General features: G+C 38.9%; 2 pseudogenes; both read left to right on the top strand.

Moving 5' to 3' along the window:
* Window positions 1-7021: 7021 nt before the first annotated feature.
* LOC114892984 lies at window positions 7022-7517 on the top strand (annotated as a pseudogene).
* A 6344-nt stretch (window positions 7518-13861) lies between these two features.
* Window positions 13862-14474, top strand: LOC114892971 (annotated as a pseudogene).
* The last annotated feature ends 4565 nt before the right edge of the window (window positions 14475-19039 follow it).

Below are 19039 nucleotides of genomic sequence, written 5' to 3' on the forward strand. Positions count from 1 at the left end.
AGAAAAATAACTTCTACTTTTCAGTATAAGAATTTGACAGGTTTTTTAAAACTATATGCATTTATTACCATGATAATAATGCAATTAATTTTAAAATAAGCAAACCAACAACGCAAGGGCAATCAGAGCCCCAGTGTTTTCAGCTGTGATGAAGATTGAGCCTTCACTGGGGCCATTTCTTAGTCACCCTTGCCCAGACTTAGCCTCAGCACCAGATAGCTGGGGGTAGGATGAAAAATGCTGACGGTCTCCTTCTCCTGAGAATGTAGCCCTCTGAATGGGGCTGCGGGGAGACGGGCCCTGTTCTGGGCTGTACCCCACTGCAGTGGAGTTTCAGTCCCTGGGCCCCATGGAGGGAGGGAGGGAGGGAGGGAGGGAGGGAGGGAGGGAGGAGGGGGGGGGGGGGGGGGGGAGGGGGGGAAGGCGGGGGGGGGGGAGGGAAGGAAGGAAGGAAGGAAGGAAGGCAGGCAGGAAGGAAGGAAGGCAGGAAGGAAGGAAGGAAGGAAGGAAGGAAGGAAGGAAGGAGAGGGTCTTGGTACAAGCATCACTGACTCTCATTGCTCTTATTGAGTTTTAGTACATTTTCTCTAAGAAATGTTTCTTCTTTTTGTTGTATGTTCTTAAAACCAATTCTAGAGACTTAAAATGATTTTTTTTTTCTTTTTTCGGCACTGTTGTGGCCTTTCCCGTTGCGGAGCACAGGCTTCGGATGCGCAGGCTCAGCGACCATGGCTCACGGGCCCAGCCGCTCCGCGGCATGTGGGATCTTCCCAGACCGGGGCACGAACCCATGTCCCCTGCATCGGCAGGCGGACTCTCAACTACTGCGCCACCAGGGAAGCCCTAAAATGATTTTTTAAAACGATTTCCACCAGTTTCATGGGGTAGCAGTTTCATGGAGCATCTCTAACTGTTAGACTGGAAGTATCTCTCTAACCAGCTTCTGATTTTATATCAGTGACTCAACTTCTCTTAGATTCAGTTACCTGTTTTTTAAAATGAAAATAATACTGCATAATTTTTAAGGCTTTCCTTAACATTAAATAACTATACATATAAAGTATTTAACATAATATATTTCATATGGAAGAGTTTTTTGTAAAGAGTAACTATTATGGTCAAAGTGATCATATGTTCTGTATTCATTCAACCACTCAAATATTTCTTGAGCAAAAGGCTATGTTTTACTATTCTAGATGGGAGGAATTTTGAGCAAATCAAAGGGGATTCCTTCAGAGAGTTTATATTTTAATGGAGGAGATAGACAATAAATGGATATATAAAATAATGTCAGGAAGCACTAAGTATGATAAAGAAAAATAAAACCAGTTATGTGACTAGAAAGTGATGGGGGTGCTGTCAAAGACAGGCAGATTCCCAAGTATTCCACTTTTTCCATTTGAACATGAAGCTAGTTTAAAAGTTCCAAAGTTTGGCATTAAATGCCTCTTGTCTTCAGAAATAGAGCAAAAATCCAGTTCCCAGTTTTGGACCTGGAATGTGTAAATGTGTTTGTGTGTGTGTGTGTGTGTGTGTGTGTGTGTGTGTGTGTGTGTGTGTGTATTTATTTATTTATTTCTACCATGACAGAGGCTAGGCTTCCATACCAATGGTTAAATGTAATAACCTTTAGACATTACTTCTCATAAGTTCCAGCTTGCCTAAAACTGGTGGGGACTGGTAATAGACTGTTCTGGTCACTTTTAATTGTTTTTCTATGATATAAAGATGTGCTATGTATATGAATGGGGGTTCAGAGAAAGCTAGGGAGAGAGATTAAAGGTCCTGTAAAATACTACTGGAATTAAAAATATTGTAGGTATCAGAATTTATACTGATAGCAACTTTATAAAAGAAAGAGAGGGAAATATAAAATGTAACATAAATTACTTAAGAGAACTAATTACTAAATTGGTTTTTATGCATTAGTATTCTCTCAGAACATAGACTATCCCCCTGACTCTTCACTCTAAATCACAAACAGTGAGATTCTATTAAGTACCCAATATTACCAGAGAGTATGCAGTTATTAAGGCAAATACCCTACCCTCAAATTGTTCATATTACAGTAGAAAGAAAAACAGAACTACAGAAATAACTATGTAAACTTCATATCCCCAGGCCAGCAGTACAGGACAAGTGTTAAGATGAAGTTAACACCATAGCAGTTTTAATGCCTAAACTGCTTCATGTTGTCTCTTCTGTCTCAGCAAGGATGGTGGAGAACTTAAGGGGCAAGGATGATTTCTTTGATGTCTCCTACAGCCTTGTTGTACTCCTTGTTGTACCTTTCTCAGAACCAGGTACTTCTGGAAAAGTCTGCAATCTGCTGTTACAACAACTAATTCCCAGTGGATCAGTGGGCTTGGGCAACAGGAATGGTTACTACTTCATACAGTCTTCCCCAGCTTTAAGCAGGAATTGTGTGCTGGCAACTTGTGCAGAGAAAGTTGGCAACATTTTGTATTATAGGCAGGAAGTAGAGGGTTTCATTGCATGGGTGCTGCTCTACCACTGAGAGAGCTGCTGTGCTCCACAAAGCCATTACCATCATTTGCAGCTGGCTACCATCATGCATTGACCTTTCACTGCAACAGTCCCCTGAACAAATGCTCTGTTTACTGCCTAAAATAGCTTATTTTCTTCTCTGGGAACAGTTTCAAGAAGCTCTGGGCTATGGGTTCCAAACTTGCTTCTCATTGTTGAGAAATTATTGATCTGCTGCCTTGTAAATTCCTGACCATGACTGACCTGATTTAACTCTCTCCCTCTTTTCTATAAGTCTCCTATAAGTTTATCCATTAAAAACCCCAAATAGCCTTTTGGAGTCTCACCTTTCCCACGGGCAACTTCCAATTCTAATTAACCAATCCCCTTTCTCAGTGCTCCGGCAGATTTATTTTAGGAGGTTTAGAAAGGAAAGAACTGATATATAAGACATTTAGAAAGCAGAAAGGGCAGAGCTTAGTGACAAATTGGAGGTAGGTAGTGGAAGATTGGAAGGAGTTAAGGGCAGCTTCCTGGGTTCTGGTGTAGGCCACTGGTAGAAGACAAATGATAGAAATTCAAGAAGATGGGGAAGCAGAGGATCAACAGGTTTCAGTAATCCCCAATATTATGTTTCAAAACTCATGATATATGTTCAGCTTCAAAAGGGGAGGGCAAAAGTAGAAAGAAATTTAGACAGGACATAGGCAGAAAGCAACAAAATATAGGCACTAGAAGATGACTCCAGCTTGGATAATGCTATTCATGGGTACCACTCTAGGTACATGCCAGAGCTTTCACTCAAGTGATAATATCCAAGGATCCAGGCCAGAAGATCTTTTTTATGTTGGTATAGGACTATTACTTGATAATAGACCTATTGCTATACTTTGATGTTAATGAGTTCAAATAGCAGGAAGATGGAAATAAGAAAGTGGGAGCTAGAAGACAGGGATAAGTGATCTGAGAATGAGAGAGTGAATTTTAAGATCTTACAGTTGGAGCAATTTGGGGTTGTTTAAGAAGTGGCCTACAGGTGAAGGACATTGGAAATATAGGACAGCAAAGAATGGCAAGTCTAGTGTATTGGGTAGGGCATTCTTATGGGGGGTTATGTTAACCAAAAGATAGAAACAGAGCAAAGAAATATTCATAAAGCTGGTGATACATAACTCCTCCTAGGATGGTCACTAGGGTAAGGGGAATGCAGTAAATTACAGTGAGGATAAAAAGAATAAGATACTCCATCCCACCCCTGCCTAAGAGAACTTTCTACAGTGCTGGAAAGGCTCTCTATCTGCACTAAACAATATAATAGCCACCAGCCACATGTGATATGGAGCACTTGAAATATAACTAATTCAACTGAGCAACTGAAATTTTAATGCTATTTAATTTAATTTTAATTAAGTTTAAATAACCACATTAGGCTAGTGACCATCATATTGGACATTGCAGTTCCAGATGTTTGGAACAATAGCGTACTGAAACCAGTAAGAGTGTGGTAGTATATTGCTGATCCTACCACCAAACTGGAGGTGGTGCTATTGGTGGGGATATTAGTGAATGGGATTTTTTTTACATTTTATAATGAAAGGTGTCCAAGTTTGGAAGATCTGCCTAATTCTATGAACAAATATTTTCCAAATAATCAATGCACAGTTATTCATGAGTAAAATATCAAAGTGCAAGACAGACCAGTGGATTTTAATGAAAAAGGGCAATAATAATAGTTCATTGACATGGTTGCATATTGCATATTACCACTAACCTGTAAGAATTTACTATTACTTTCTGAGTTTTAGCATAATATCAAAGAACAACATTCTCAATTATATGAAAAGGATATTAGAATCATCTTCCCTTGTTCAATTATATATCTTTGTGAGGCAGGATTTTCTTTGCATACTTTAATCAAAACAACATTCTGCAACAGATTAAATGCAGAGCAGATATGAGAAGCCAGTAATGTTCTATTGTCACACATTAAAGAGATTTGCAAAATTGTAAAACAATGATACTTTGATTTCTTTTTAATGTGGCTGTTTTCTGTAAACATATTTTTATGTTAACAATGCAGTGGGTTTTTATTGTTATTTGTAAGTGAATTTCAAATATAAATTTCTGTTTCAAATTTATAACACAAACATATTGATCAATATAACACAAATAAACAAAAGCTCTTTGGGGTCCTTACTTACTTTTAAGACCATAAAGGGGTCCTGAGATCAAAAGTGTTTGAGAGCCACTGATCAAGAAAAAAGTTATTGATTCTTCAGGACCTGGCTCATATCTCAGTCTTAAAACCCCTTTTCTGTAGCTCCCCAGCCACTCACTCCCTGTTCTTTGTATAGCATTTGTATAAATGTTCCTTTGAATGTCTACATATTGTATGTGAGAGAGAGAGAGACAAAGACAGACACAGGCAGACAGACACATATACAGGTGGAATTAAGTGATAGCCCTTTGCATAAAGTGCAAACAATGGTACATTTATGGACAAAGACAAAGGAGTCAGCAAAAAAGGAAAATAAAAATTAAAAGAAAAATACAGAACAATTACACAAAAGCATTTGTTAGATTTTAAGAATACTGGTTATGAGGAAGGACCAAAGTAAAAGAATTAACCTTAGAAAGGACTGCATTTTTCTATCTACATTGAGAGAGGTTAAAATTTAGTATTGGTGAAATGGAAACTAAGAATGATGAGAGATATCATGTTGAATGACTTCATCTTGTCAAAAAAAGAGGAAATACCATCATGAACTGAAAGCTAAAAGGAGAGGAGAATTTGACCTCATGGCCATCGTGGCCATCTTGGCCACGAGGTAGTGCTAGGAAACAAACGGAGATGAATAGAAAGCCTCGCTGCACATGAGAGGGGGTGTGGCCATGATTAGATAGCTCAGATGTTTATTAGAACCTCTCCAACGTTTCACTGACTTTCTCTTATACAGCAGGATAGAGAAAGCTACTTAGAGTCAAAGTAAAGTTCAGTGAAAGGGGAGCTAGTGAGCAGCTTGGGCAGGCATGGAACTCTGTAATCAGGAGCTCCAGAGAGGTTTTGTTTGTTTGCTTTATTTGGCACATTTAATTGTATGTTAAGCATAAGGCCAATTATATGAATAACTTACTCTGGCACATAATTGGAGTATATTATAATTTTTGATGTCTGGATAATGTCTAATTTAATTAAGAATAATGAGCAAGTTTACTAATTATGGCTCTAATTATAATTCTTTTGTGAGAATAAGGAGACCTTAGGGTAAAACATACCCTATGCCTTACTCTCAGAAAACGCTATTTGAGACTAGCATCTTATGAAAAATTTTTATCAGCAATCACCCTTAAGTGGCATTGATGGAGATACAGCAGTTTATATAAGGTATAGTCTTTGATAATAATTATAAACTGGATCTCATAAATAAATTACCATATTGTTTTGGCTTATTTGGAGAATTACCACTGTTTGGTTTCAATCTTGTTATCCAAAAAAGTGTTAACGTATAGATTTGTGTATTTCCACTAAAAAAGAGTTTTGACTCCTCTTCTAATTAGCTGTTACGTCCTCCAGTGAGCATGCCTTAATTTCCCAAGGCTAGCTAGATGCCTTTCTATTGGGTTCCCGTAACACACTATGCCAACCTCTCTCTTGGGATGTATCATGTGGTATCATAAGCACTCATTCACTTGTCTGCATCTCTCAGATAAAAATTTCCTCAGGGCAAGATAGGTATTTTATTTGTTATATCATCTTCAGAGCCAGGCACAGTACCTGGCAAATACTATATAATATATATTTTAAATCAAATTGAACAAAAAAAATAGGAAAAATGAAGTACTAGAACAAGTCACAATAGGTTTAATATAAGTTAATCTTTTCAAGCTAAATAAAGGGGCAAGATGACAGGGACAGATTTCAGCACTTATGTTTGCAGGTGCACACCTTGTGGCTCTTTCTTGGGCGGCTGTAGGAGATTTTGAATTAAGGATTACACAGACAGCCAATATATCTATGTTCTATTATTATTTAAGCACCTGGCGTTATATGTTTTCTAAGGCACACATTTTTACATAAATATTTGAAATATTTTGGGTCACCTTCATTCTAATTGGGAACACTCTACTATCCAGAGAGTGCATAAAACCTCAGTGAACTATCACGCACGTCTCTTTGGATATTTATTTAAATTAGAAAAATTATTCACCAGTTCTGTCTTAGAAACTTTCAGATATTTATAGGTAATTTTAAGTGACCTTTTTGGATATAAAATACATGTAGTTAGCATTATTCAAAGGTTATAGAAGAATGTACAGGTGGTGGCCCCTTGCTTCCGCCCCGGCCGGGAGGTCCGACGTGGAAGCTGCTGGCTGGCCAAGCTTCCAAGGAAACCCCCTGGGAACCAGAGCCCGAGCCGGAGCCAGAGCGCAGGCCTAGGCGAGGGGAGGTGGCGACTTTGAGGCTCGATTAGGCATCGCTTCCGAGGCTGGGGCCAGTCTCTGATGGTCAATGAGGGAGGACAGGCAGTTCATCATGGATGGCTTTTTCTCAAGCATTTTTTCCAGTCTGTTTGGAACCCGGGAAATGAAGATTTTAATTTTGGGATTAGATGGAGCAGGAAAAACTACAATTTTGTACAGATTACAGGTTGGAGAAGTCGTTACTACGATTCCTACCGTTGGATTTAATGTTGAGACGGTAACATACAAGAACCTAAAGTTCCAAGTCTGGGATTTAGGAGGACAGACAAGTATCAGGCCATACTGGAGATGTTGTTATTCAAACACAGATGCAGTCATTTATGTAGTAGACAGTTGTGATCGAGAGCAAATTGGCATTTCCAAATCAGACTTAGTTGCCATGTTGGAGGAAGAAGGGCTGAGAAAAGCCATTTTAGTGGTGTTTGCAAATAAGCAGGACATGGAACAGGCCATGACTCCCTCAGCGATGGCAAATTCACTTGGGTTACCTGCCTTGAAGGACTGAAAATGGCAAATATTCAAAACTTTAGTAACCAAAGGCACTGGCCTTGATGAGGCAATGGAATGGTTAATTGAAGCATTAAAGAGCAGACAGTAATTCAGTCACTTCTGCTCCTCTGAAACGAAGACCACATCACATATCCCTTTGGAAATAGTTAAAGTGTGCTTCATACTACTAAATGTTAAAACTGTATGATTGTCAGCATATACCAAACTGACTGCAACATTTGTAATAAATATTAAAAATAAGTATTTGGTTGGAAAAAAAGAATGTACATAGTAAAGCCTCCTTCCTCCCTCCATTTCCCAGTCACATAGCTCTATACCCTCAAAGCAAACACTGATGAAAATTTTATAGATCATTTGTAAAATGGGAAATTAGATAAAATGGTTTTAAAATAAGTTCTTTTCTTCTCACATATTATTCTTATTGCATACACCTGGTCAAGGCTATCTCACCTTTTAGATCTCATTTGAAAAGGGACAAACTTAAGAACCTTCCTGACTCTTCATTTTGGTTTAACTTTCTCTTGCTTTTGATCCCATAATATCAGATATTTTATCTTTTATAATATATATCATACCCACAATTTATTATACAATATCTGTCTTTCCCACTGGACTATAATTTTTATACAAGATAGGAAAAGTATATCATATTAACAGGTATGCTCTTACCCTTAAACAGTGCCTTGCACAAGTTTGATACATAATGAAGTCTTAGTGAATGAGTGTGAAATTAATGTGTGGGTTAATCTATGAGTCCAGTCCAAAAAACAGAAACCATACTAGGTCTTTTAAGCAGAGGGAATAAAATTCAGGGAATTGTTTACATGGATGATAGAAGAGCTGGTGAATCAATCAGGGATAATTAGGCAAACCAGAGATTAAAAACATCTAGTAGCATGACTAGCCTAGACAAGAAGGGACAGAAGGAAGAAGTAGTGATGGAACCACAGAATGCATTTTGGGACTCAGTAGATCATAGATCCTTCTGTCTCAGTGCAGAAAGAATTCAGTGAGAGGCAGAGTGACAGCTAAGGAACGAGTTCATTAGTATAGGACGCTTGTGAGAGATAGAACTGGCAGGCAAGGGAATGCCACCCTGAGAACTTAGTGGGCTACATTTTTACAATCAAAGGAAAAAGACCATCTTCTTCCTCATTTTTTTTTTCTTTTTTGCGGTATGCGGGCCTCTCACTGTTGTGGCCTCTCCCGTTACGGAGCACAGGCTCCCGACGCGCAGGCTCAGCGGCCATGGCTCATGGGCCCAGCCGCTCCGCGGCATGTGGGATCTTCCCGGACCGGGGCACGAACCCGTGTCCCCTGCATCGGCAGGCGGACTCAACCACTGTGCCACCAGGGAAGCCCTTCTTCCTCATTTTGAGTAGATATCAAACTTCTTTCTCTAGCTCCTCCTCCACATGGGGTGGGGGAGTTTTCTTTTTCCTACAAGGTCGAACTGGGACTGTCATGGTACTATGGGAATGAGCAAAAAGGCAGTAACATATACTAAAATATGGTAAATCATCTCAGGTTTCAGTATAATGCCACCTTTCCCCTATATTCCTGCTCTTAGTACGTGCAGAAAAAGCCCCTTCTCAAGGATCATTAACTTACTGACTTCAATGGACAGGATGTGGACCATTCCACCACTGTTTTATTGTTTTGGGGTATGTCTCATGCTGCTATCGTGTAGTTTTGTTGCTAAGTAAGCCCACTTGGTTTTGTTCTTAAGCAGGCCTACTTTCTTGTGTAATCATTAATTTATGCGGTCTCCCATACTTTGGTCTCTACTTATGATCCCTTAGTGGGATTAACTATTGAATATTTAATCACCTACTTTGTCCCTTTACTCTGTCCCTATCAGTGATACCAGATCTAGAAGTTGGGCTACTCAAAGAGCTAGAACTTTGGCTATCAGCAGTTGGATCTCAGAAGGAGGGGTTTTTGTTCTGCATGAGCTGAGAAGATGCAGCCACAGCCAAAGATATTCCTGCAGAGTCTAAGAGAGGAAGAAATACTCTGGTTTCTCTATTGCTCTCACCTTCCCATTTTCACCATTGCTTAAACCTGTCCAGAATCCAGTTGGCAAGAGAGACCAGCTGGCAGGAAAATGGTGTTCCCTGTGATGTAGAACAGAGTGGGAGAAAGGGCAGGAAAAGGAAGAGTAGAGTAACAAATACCCAGTACAATTGACCCTATAAACCACCTGGCAGGCTCATTTCTTGGGGAGCCAGCCTGTGACCAGCAGAACACAAAATAATAATTCAGTGTAGATGAATTCAGTATAGATGTGTTTTCTGGTATTATTTTTTCAAGACAGTAAAGAGCAACGTATTTCTTTGACAAAATGAAAGTATTATACAGGGTTTAAGTCAACGCATACTCATAAGATGCTACTGGGTTGGTATATAGGAAGATGTATATTGAGTAATTAGTAAAATGAATTATGTCCATAGACAAAAAGAGAATCATGGTGAGAGTAATTAGTTCTGACATGTAGACTATGTAAGGCTGTTAGAAACACAAAGAATAGAATGGAAAAATTATTTTACATACTTTTGTGGGAAACATTTATAGCTTCTGGGACATAAAAATGTGTGATCATAAATGATCTTGTGTTTTTCTGACAGCAAATTTATGGTCCAAGTAATAGATTTCAACCATCAGAGAAAACATTCCAGACCGTTTCTTTCTTTTTCTTTTTTTTTCATTGTTTCATTATTGAAGAGCTGACAGGAAAATGAGAAAAACAATTAGTCAATTACATAAATATAGAAGGTTTTCAATAAATATACTCTATCTCTAGAATAAAGAAAATATTATTAGGTTATGGAGGATGTGGCCCAACTGTTGGTGAAAAAATTATGTGTTTGTGTGTCTGTAATAGTGGTGGTGGAAGGAATCCAGGGAAAGAAGCAAAAACACTGATGATGAGTTATTTCTGTCTCCTGGTGGAATCTCGTGAAAAAAGTGAATTATTTGAACGTACACTATCCAGATAATCTAGTGGTATACCTTAAAGTTTCTGGGCACTTGATGCAAGCTCATTAAGTAAATGATTGATTGAATATATGGAATAATACAGGTGGAAAATTTACTAGAGACCATAAAGTAAAATTTCCTCATTATACAGATGAAAAATTGAGACCAAGAAAGGACAGAAACTTTCAAGTTTGCAGATATATGACAGATGATAGAGTTCCTGAAGACTAGCAGTTAAGAATACTCACTGTGCAGTCAGTCACACTTGGGATTGATTTACAACTTTGTCACTTCTTGTGTGACTACATGCAGTTAAGTTCTTTCTGCCTCAGCGTTCTCATCTGTTACAGTTGGTCCTCCACATCCACGATTCCTCATCCGCGGATCCAATCAACCAAAGGTCCAAAATATTCGAAAAAAATTCCAGAAAGTTATAAAAAGCAAAACTTGAATTTGCCATATGCCAGCAACTACTTATCATACATAGCATTTACATTGTATTTACAGCTAATTACATAGCATTTACATTGTATTAGGTATTAAAAATAATCTAAAGATGATTTAAAGTATACGGGAGGATATGTATAGGTTATATGCAAATACTATTCCATTTTATATGAGGGACTTGAGTATCTTTGGATTTTGGTATCCACAGAAAAATAGTCCCCTGCAGATACTGAGGGATGACTGTAGTGTTAACTTTAGCTACATTTTCCCAAAGGACAGACACGTTCACGCTCGCCAGATGCCCTGGGAGAATTCCTTAGGGATGTGGTCAGCAACACTCCACCCTCTCAGTGAGAATCTGTCCAATGTGTCTCCTCAAGTCTTCCATTTTATACAACTATTCCGAAGGCTAGAGGGGTCCAACAATATATAATTATACAAAAATATGCTGAAGATTGGTCTAAAAAATAGAATACTCTGGATTGCTCAGGGAAGGGGTAGTAGGAGGGCAATTTCTAGGTCGGAAAGAAGGAAGGTGATTGCTACTAGGAAAAATTTTATGGAAAAGGGTAGGCGGGCGGATCCTATAGGGTCAAATCCGCATTCGGAGGCGCTTGTTTTTTATGCGTGTTTAGTTGAGGAAGTCAGAAGGTGATAAGTACGAGTAATGAGGCTAGTATTGTGTTTGTTCATAAGGTCAGCATTAGGTTTATTGTTCTTTTTCAGTGTACCGAAACTAGCTGATTGGAAGTCAGTTGTACTAATTAATACTGAAAAGACTATGAGCCTCATCAATAAATAGATACGTAAAGAAATAGTCATACAGCATCTACAAAATGTCAGTATCAAGCAGCAGCTTCGAAGCCGAAGTGGTTGTTGGATGTGAAGTGGAATTTTAATTGGAGTAGGAAACAAACAACAAGGAAAATAGAACCAATAATTACATGTAGTCCGTGGAATCCTGTGGCTACGAAGAAAGTTGATCCGTAGACTACTTCTGAGATCGTAAATGGGGCTTTGTAATACTGTGATGCTTGTAGGGGTGTAAAATAAACACCGAGGGCGACTGTAATAAAGAGGGCTTGAAGTATGTGCTTACAATTTCCTTCTGTAAGGCTGTGATGGGCTCAGGTAATGGATACACCAGAGGCCAATAGCATAGGAGTGTTGAGGAGTAGTACTTCTAGGAGGTTTAAGGTGTGAATGCCTGTTGGTGGCCAGCACCTGCCTAATCCAGGGGTAGGAGTGAGGCTTGAGTGGTAGAAGGCTCAAAAAAAAGCCGGTAAAAATAGACTTCTGGGGCTTCCCTGGTGGCGCAGTGGTTGAGAGTCTGCCTGCTGATGCAGGGGACAAGGGTTCGTGCCCCGGTCCGGGAAGATCCCACATGCCGCGGAGCAGCTAGGCCCGTGAGCCATGGCCGCTGAGCCTGCGCGTCCGGAGCCTGGGCTCCGCAACGGGAGAGGTCACAACAGTGAGGGGCCCGCTTACCAGAAAAAAAAAAAAAATAGACTTCTGATATGATAAATAAGATTATTCCATATGGAAGTCCCTTTTGGACTGTTGGTGTGTGGTGGCCTTGGAAAGTGCTTTCTCCAATGACGTCTCGTCATCACTGATATTGTTAGCATATTAGTTAGTAGGCCCAGTATTAGTAGAACTATTGAGTTGAAGTGGAATCATATGATTAGGCCTGATGTTATAAGAGCTGAAAGAGCTCCCAGAAGGGACCAAGGACTAAGATTTACTATGTGGTATGTGTGGGTTTGGTGGGTCATTATGTGTTGTCATGCAGGTATAAGCTTACTAAGAGGGTGAATACATAGGCTTGAATTATAGCGACAGTGAATTCGAGGATAGTGAGTAGGGCGAGAATGATAAATGTAATGAGAGCCATGAATGTGCTGGTGCTTATTAGCACTAGGGTTGTCTCTCTGATTAGATGTATTAGTAAGTGGCCTGCTGTAATACTGGCTGTTAGTCGCACAGCCAGTGCTACTGGTTGGATGAATAGACTGATAGCTTCGCTAATTACTAGCATAGGGATAAGGAGGGTGAGTGTGCCTTGTTGTAAGAAGTGGGCTAGGGATGCTTTTGTTTTATTACGGAAACCTGTAATGACGGCACTGGCTCATAGTGGGATGGCTGTTCCCACATTCATTAAGAGCTGTGTGGTGGGTGAAAATGAGCGGGGCAGTAGTCCGAGGAGATTGGTTGACCCAATAAATAGAATGTGTGATATTAGTATTAGTGATCAAGTTTGCCCTTTATGATTATGGATACCTATTATTTGTTTTGATATGAGTTGAATTAGCCATTGTTGAAGGGAAATTATGTGATTATCAATTAGTCTTTTTGATGTTGGAAATAAAATACTTGGGAATATAATGATCAGAATGACTATGGGGAAGCCTATTATTATTGGGGTTACGAAAGGGGCAAATAGATTTTCATTCATACTGTTTCTCAAGGGGTAGGTTGTTTTTGCACTTTAGTGAGTGTTGATTTTGGGTTGGGGTAGTAGATGTGTTTTGAGATTTTTAGTTGAAATATAAATAATGATAGAAATATAGATGAAATGGTAATAAATAATAGTAATATAGTAATAGTAATATTATTACTAGGACAGGTAAGGATAGTAGAAGCAATGCTGCTGTGGTTAGTACTTGTCATACGAATAGTGGTGTTTGGTACTGGGTTATAGCGGGTGGTTTTATGTTCATGACAGTAGTGACAAAATTAACAGACCCGAGAATTGAGGATACACCAGCTAAATGTAGAGAAAAAAATAGTAAGGTCAGCTGAAGCTCCTGCATGTGCTGAGTTGGGTCGGACCCGGCCTCGCTGCCTTTCCCCGCGCCGCCGCCTCGCTTTCTTGCGCCTGGACTCGCCCTCGCTCCCACTCCCCGGCGGGGTGGAGGCGGCCGAGCGGCAGCGGCAGCAAGAGCCCGCCTCTGTGATGAAGTTCAAGCCCTACCAGACGCGGACCTATGACCGCGAGGGCTTCAAGAAGCGGGCTGTGTGCCTGTGCTTCCGGAGCGAGCAGGAGGGCGAGGTGCTGTTGGTGAGCAGCAGTGGGTACCCAGACCAATGGATTGTCCCAGGAGAAGGAATGGAGCTCGAGGAGGAGCCTGGCGGTACTGCCGTGAGGGAGGTTTATGAAGAGGCTGGAATCAAAGGAAAATTGGGCAGACTCCTGGGCATATTTGAGAACAAAGACCGAAAGCACAGACATATGTTTACGTTCTTACTGTCACTGAAATACTAGAAGCCTGGGAAGATTCTGTTAATAGAGGAAGAAAGAGAGAGTGGTTCAAAGTAGAAGATGCCATCAAAGTTCTCCAGTGTCATAAGACTTACATGCCGAGTATCTGGAAAAACTAAAGCTGGGTTGTTCTCCAGCCAATGGAAATTCCACAGTCCCTTCCCTTCCAGATAGCAACACTGTGTTTGTAACGGCTGCACAGACCTCTGGGCTGCAGCCTAGTGTAATACAGAGAGAACTGGAAGGACCTCTTCCACCATGTGCAGTCTCATGGGCAGAGGCTTTATTATCCTTGGCAAACATCTGAATGACACTTGCAAACTGTCTGAATTTGCCATGCAGGATTTTCAAACAATTTGCATGTTTTTTTTCAGATGCTTTCAAATCTTCTTTAAAAAAAATAAAGTGCAAAATATTTTAACAAGCCAAAGCCATGTGGAATTTTTTTTAGATGCCTTAACTGTGCCCCCAGCCCACCCACCTTGTTATTTTGGTTGGCATTTTCACAGTATTTTTTTCTCAGTTTTTTGTCCATTTGATGTCAGTCTGTGGTTTTTGTCAGATCAGCTTATTCATGGGTATATTTTCCCCTTAAATTGTTTTCTCATTCACAGTATTAACATATTCAACAAATCCTTCTGTTGCGGGAATTTACGACAATAATTCTTGATATTAAAGCAGTCCATCAACCCCAAAACTTGTTTCATAGGATCACAATTTTGATTCATAGATTCCAGATTTTGGACTATTTCTATATGGCCCTATTTTCAGGAATTTGTCAACACATTTGTCTCAATTTTCATAACTGGTATTATGTCCCTAACTACCTGATATGGCCAGTTCCCCTAAAACTCAATAGTCCTTTAACACAGAATTTAACTCTACAGAGCTGGTGATTGTTAGGCAGGTACAGTAAGCAAAATGCACGTAGTACATAACATCTTATCATGAAAACTGTATTCATGGAATTTGAGTTAGCATGTTCCATTGACAATTCCCTTCATCCATAATCTCTCTTTACACAGAATACATGAGAACCATATTTCCCTCAATGTAAACTGCTTTTAAAAACATATTTCCAGTTTTTTTAATTTAGTGACATCTCTTCAGTTAAACTTTCTGGTTACCACCTTAAATGCCAGTCAGTGCTAACTGCCTCACAATTGAGTGAAATGGCCTTCTTGTTCAGCTATTACAGACCTAGACTGTTAAGGCACCTTGGAACATCTCATCTTTTACAGCTGGTCAGTAGGTACTATTTATCATATAACTAAATATTGGGGCACTGGAACATACCTGAACTAAGAATTACTTTGTCTTACACTTGTTCTTATATTCACTTAAATCCAAGAATCCCATTTAAAACACATAAATAGATGGGATTGTTTGAAACACCTGTACTTCCCTGACCAAGTCAGAAATGAGGTGGGGCAAGTGAAAGATGATTCCATATGTAGACATTAGTTAGCTTCTTGTAAATAATTGTAACTGGCGGAATATAAAGTAGAAAATAAGCATAGTTATACATTTGTTCTATAAATTGTTAACCTTTAAAAATATAATTGCTGCTAAAAATAGAGTGCTGTTACACTTAAGGAAAATTGGTGCCACTGTTTTGAAAATGATACCTTGTGCCATAAATGCAGCTGAACTAAATATAAATATTAGTTCACAAATTAATGTTGTCAAAGGAATGAGTAAAGTGGAAAAACTTTTAACCAATGACATTTCATTCTAATTTATGTAGTGTGATCAAACATGATCATCCGGAATTTTTATATTTTTTTTTGTACAGAGCTTATGTATTCTGGGTGGTTTTTTTTAAAGGAAACATTTTAAAATCGCACAGATTGACACTTTGTATCAATCTTCAATGGACTAAGTTTTTTTCTCAGTAATCTCTGAAGTTTCTTTAAATTATATACTTAACACAGCAGAGAAACTGGATTGTTTTTGTATATAAGACTGTGTCCACCTGAAATGTTATCAGAAGTACTGGGGGTGGTGGGGAGGGCTGGGTATCCTGTATATGATATTATTAGAGGTAATAATGCATGAACTTATTTTATAAACTCTTGGGCTATGTATTTGACACGTAAAATATATACAGTATTAATGTCAGCCATTTCTTAAAAGTGAGCCTATAAGTATTGTTGTATAATTTTCTTTGGTCAGAAACATTTGGACTAAGTAGTGCCACTGGATCAGGATTTTCTTCAGTGCCATTTAGCAAACCACCTGTCTTTAGTCTATGCAACTAGCAAAAATTTATATAATGCATCAGAATATTTCAGTTGTCACACTTTAAATTTCACATGAAGGGTTCTTCACTATTCTTTTGCAACCCAGCCTAGCAAAATTAGAGGAAAGGCCCTAAGGAGATTTATTTCTGTTAAGAGAAAAAAGCCTACATTTGCAGACTCAACAGTTGAATCTACTATAGATAACAAATAGTGTCTACTATCTCAACTCTTCAAAGTTTACAGAGTGTTGGGACTGTCATTCGTGCTTCCTGTGGAGTAGTTGGATAAAATTGGACAGCTAAAATTTTTAGTTCCGTGTGGCTCCTAAATTTTAAAAAGTTTGTAAATTGATTCACAGACACAAAGTAGCAACTATCTTGCATGTTTGTTGTTGGGCTTTTGTTTGTTTGTTTGTTTGTTTTTTTGTAAACTGGTGAAATTTTCCAACCAACATGCCATTCAATTTTCTGTGGATCACACAGTTGTATAAAGCAGCAAAACTGAAGGGGGAATGATTGTTGTATACACTTTAAATTGCTTTGCATGGTCTCATTTGAGATAATTGGTGTAAGAACCTTGACTTTTTTTATATTTGGAACCATCAAATAAAAGATGGGGATGAATTTTTTTTAACATAAAAAAAGAAACTAATTCAACTCCATTTCAAAAAATACTTATCACCACCTAGGATTGTGTTGCCCAATCTCTTTGATTTGCCTGGTATTGCTTATGGAAGAAACAACTGATGCTACTTATACACACTAAATGTTTCAGAATATTGCTTAGAAAAATAATCTAAACAAGGTGTGTATGATGGTAAATTTATTTGCACAATTTAAATGTGAGGGCTAAAGAAAGAACACCACCAGAAAAATTTGAAATTTTGTGTACCTGTAAAAACATTTGACCATATAAACTTGCCCAAATTCTACTGTATTTGGCCTAATGTATAAGAAATTTATTAAATAAATTGGTTAGGGATGCACTCATATTGCAGGGTAGATGTGTGGATGGGAGAATTAGCCAACAGATACACACTCTGTTGTAAAACACACACACACACACACACACACACACACACACACATTATTTTCCTGCAGTGGATCTAGGATTAAGGTGGGGGACCCTAGGTCTCTCTTTGCCTAGACTGAAGGCCTTCCTAGAGCATTCTTTTATACTTTTACAAATGGAGTCCTAACTAGTTGGCCAGCCATGCATGTACAGACATGTTTGACTTCTAGTGTATGTAAGGCAGGGTCAGCTAAAACATGATACTTTCACACTGGGTAATTTGAAAAGCATTTAATAAAAGGACAGTCAGGAAAACTTTGCTTAGAGTGTAGTGAAACCAAGGAGTGGTGCAGAACCTCAGAAAAGTCTGAGGACTGAAGGGAAGAAGGAACAGAATAATATAAATAGAACCCAGGAAGGCCTTTGTCAAGGGCTGTGACTAAGGGACACAGCCAGTCCTACAGGAAATGTGCCAGACAAGGAAATAGCTTTCCTCTAGTCTCGATTACCTGAACCAACCTGGAAGGTAGAGAGAAAAGGAGCTCAAGGATGTAATCCATACAGGTGATCTCCTGTACAGAGATCACTGCAAACAATAGGGACAGTGTGTCTGGTTTCCTTTATTCAAACTCTTGCTCTGATGACTCCCCCATCAGGTTCCGTTCATTTACCCTTTCAGCCCCCACCTGCCATTAGGTACACATCTTATGTCCCCAGAATCACTTCAGTAGAAAATGCTATGGGAGCCCCATTTTAACTTCATAACTTTAACAGGGTAATCCTTACAAAATGGACTAAAAAATATTTGAATGTATATCTTATAGCAAAATCAAAAGAATAATATTAAATTAATTTTATAATATGCAATTTATCGCTGGATTTAGTGAAACATGATCCATCACAATGTGTTTAAGGTTAGAAACATATATGTTGTCAGATAAACAAGAAATAGCTTACACTCCTACTATAATCAATGTTACATAAGTTATTGATTTTTATACTGCAACTCCTAAAATAATAAAAGTCCTGGGTAAGGAGCAGATTGAATCCAACAGTCACATTATTGCAGAATTTGGTACATAGTGTAGATTTCACATTGGTTCCAATCATCAAGTCTCCTGGCTATAAATTACCTGGCATTCAGCCTGTCAAAGAGAAGCTGCCTGAATCCCACCTTGCACTACAGTACGGCCCTGTGCCAGAGCAGTCTCAGTCACACTTTCTATTCATGGGCTGCTCTCCCCAACGGCTCAGAAATGTCAGCAATGCTACTGAGCTGCCAGTGTGTCAGAGGCATGGTGGAAAGTACACAGAAAAGCTTTCCCTGTTGTTTTCTTGGTTGCGTTAGTGTATTCTGAGCTCGTTTATGGCTCCAGATGGGCACCACTTGAACAACTGCTTTTCTTTTGTGAAACATTGCAATGCCCTTACGGCAGGGAAAGTCCCATTGTTATAGTACATACTGTTCTACTTCAGGATTATTAACCCAAACCTTTGAGGATTCAGTTTTATGCTTAACAAATCTGAAAGAGCTACTGTCTTGGACATTTCTTGAATAAATCTTGGTCTGAATTTGAGAATGGGAGGTTTTCCTTCAGTATTTCAAAACTAATATAAA

Source organism: Monodon monoceros, unplaced genomic scaffold (assembly GCF_005190385.1).
Source record: "Monodon monoceros isolate NGI ecotype Baffin Bay Population unplaced genomic scaffold, NGI_Narwhal_1 Super_Scaffold_12, whole genome shotgun sequence".
In the NCBI taxonomy this organism is placed as follows: Eukaryota; Metazoa; Chordata; class Mammalia; order Artiodactyla; family Monodontidae; genus Monodon; species Monodon monoceros.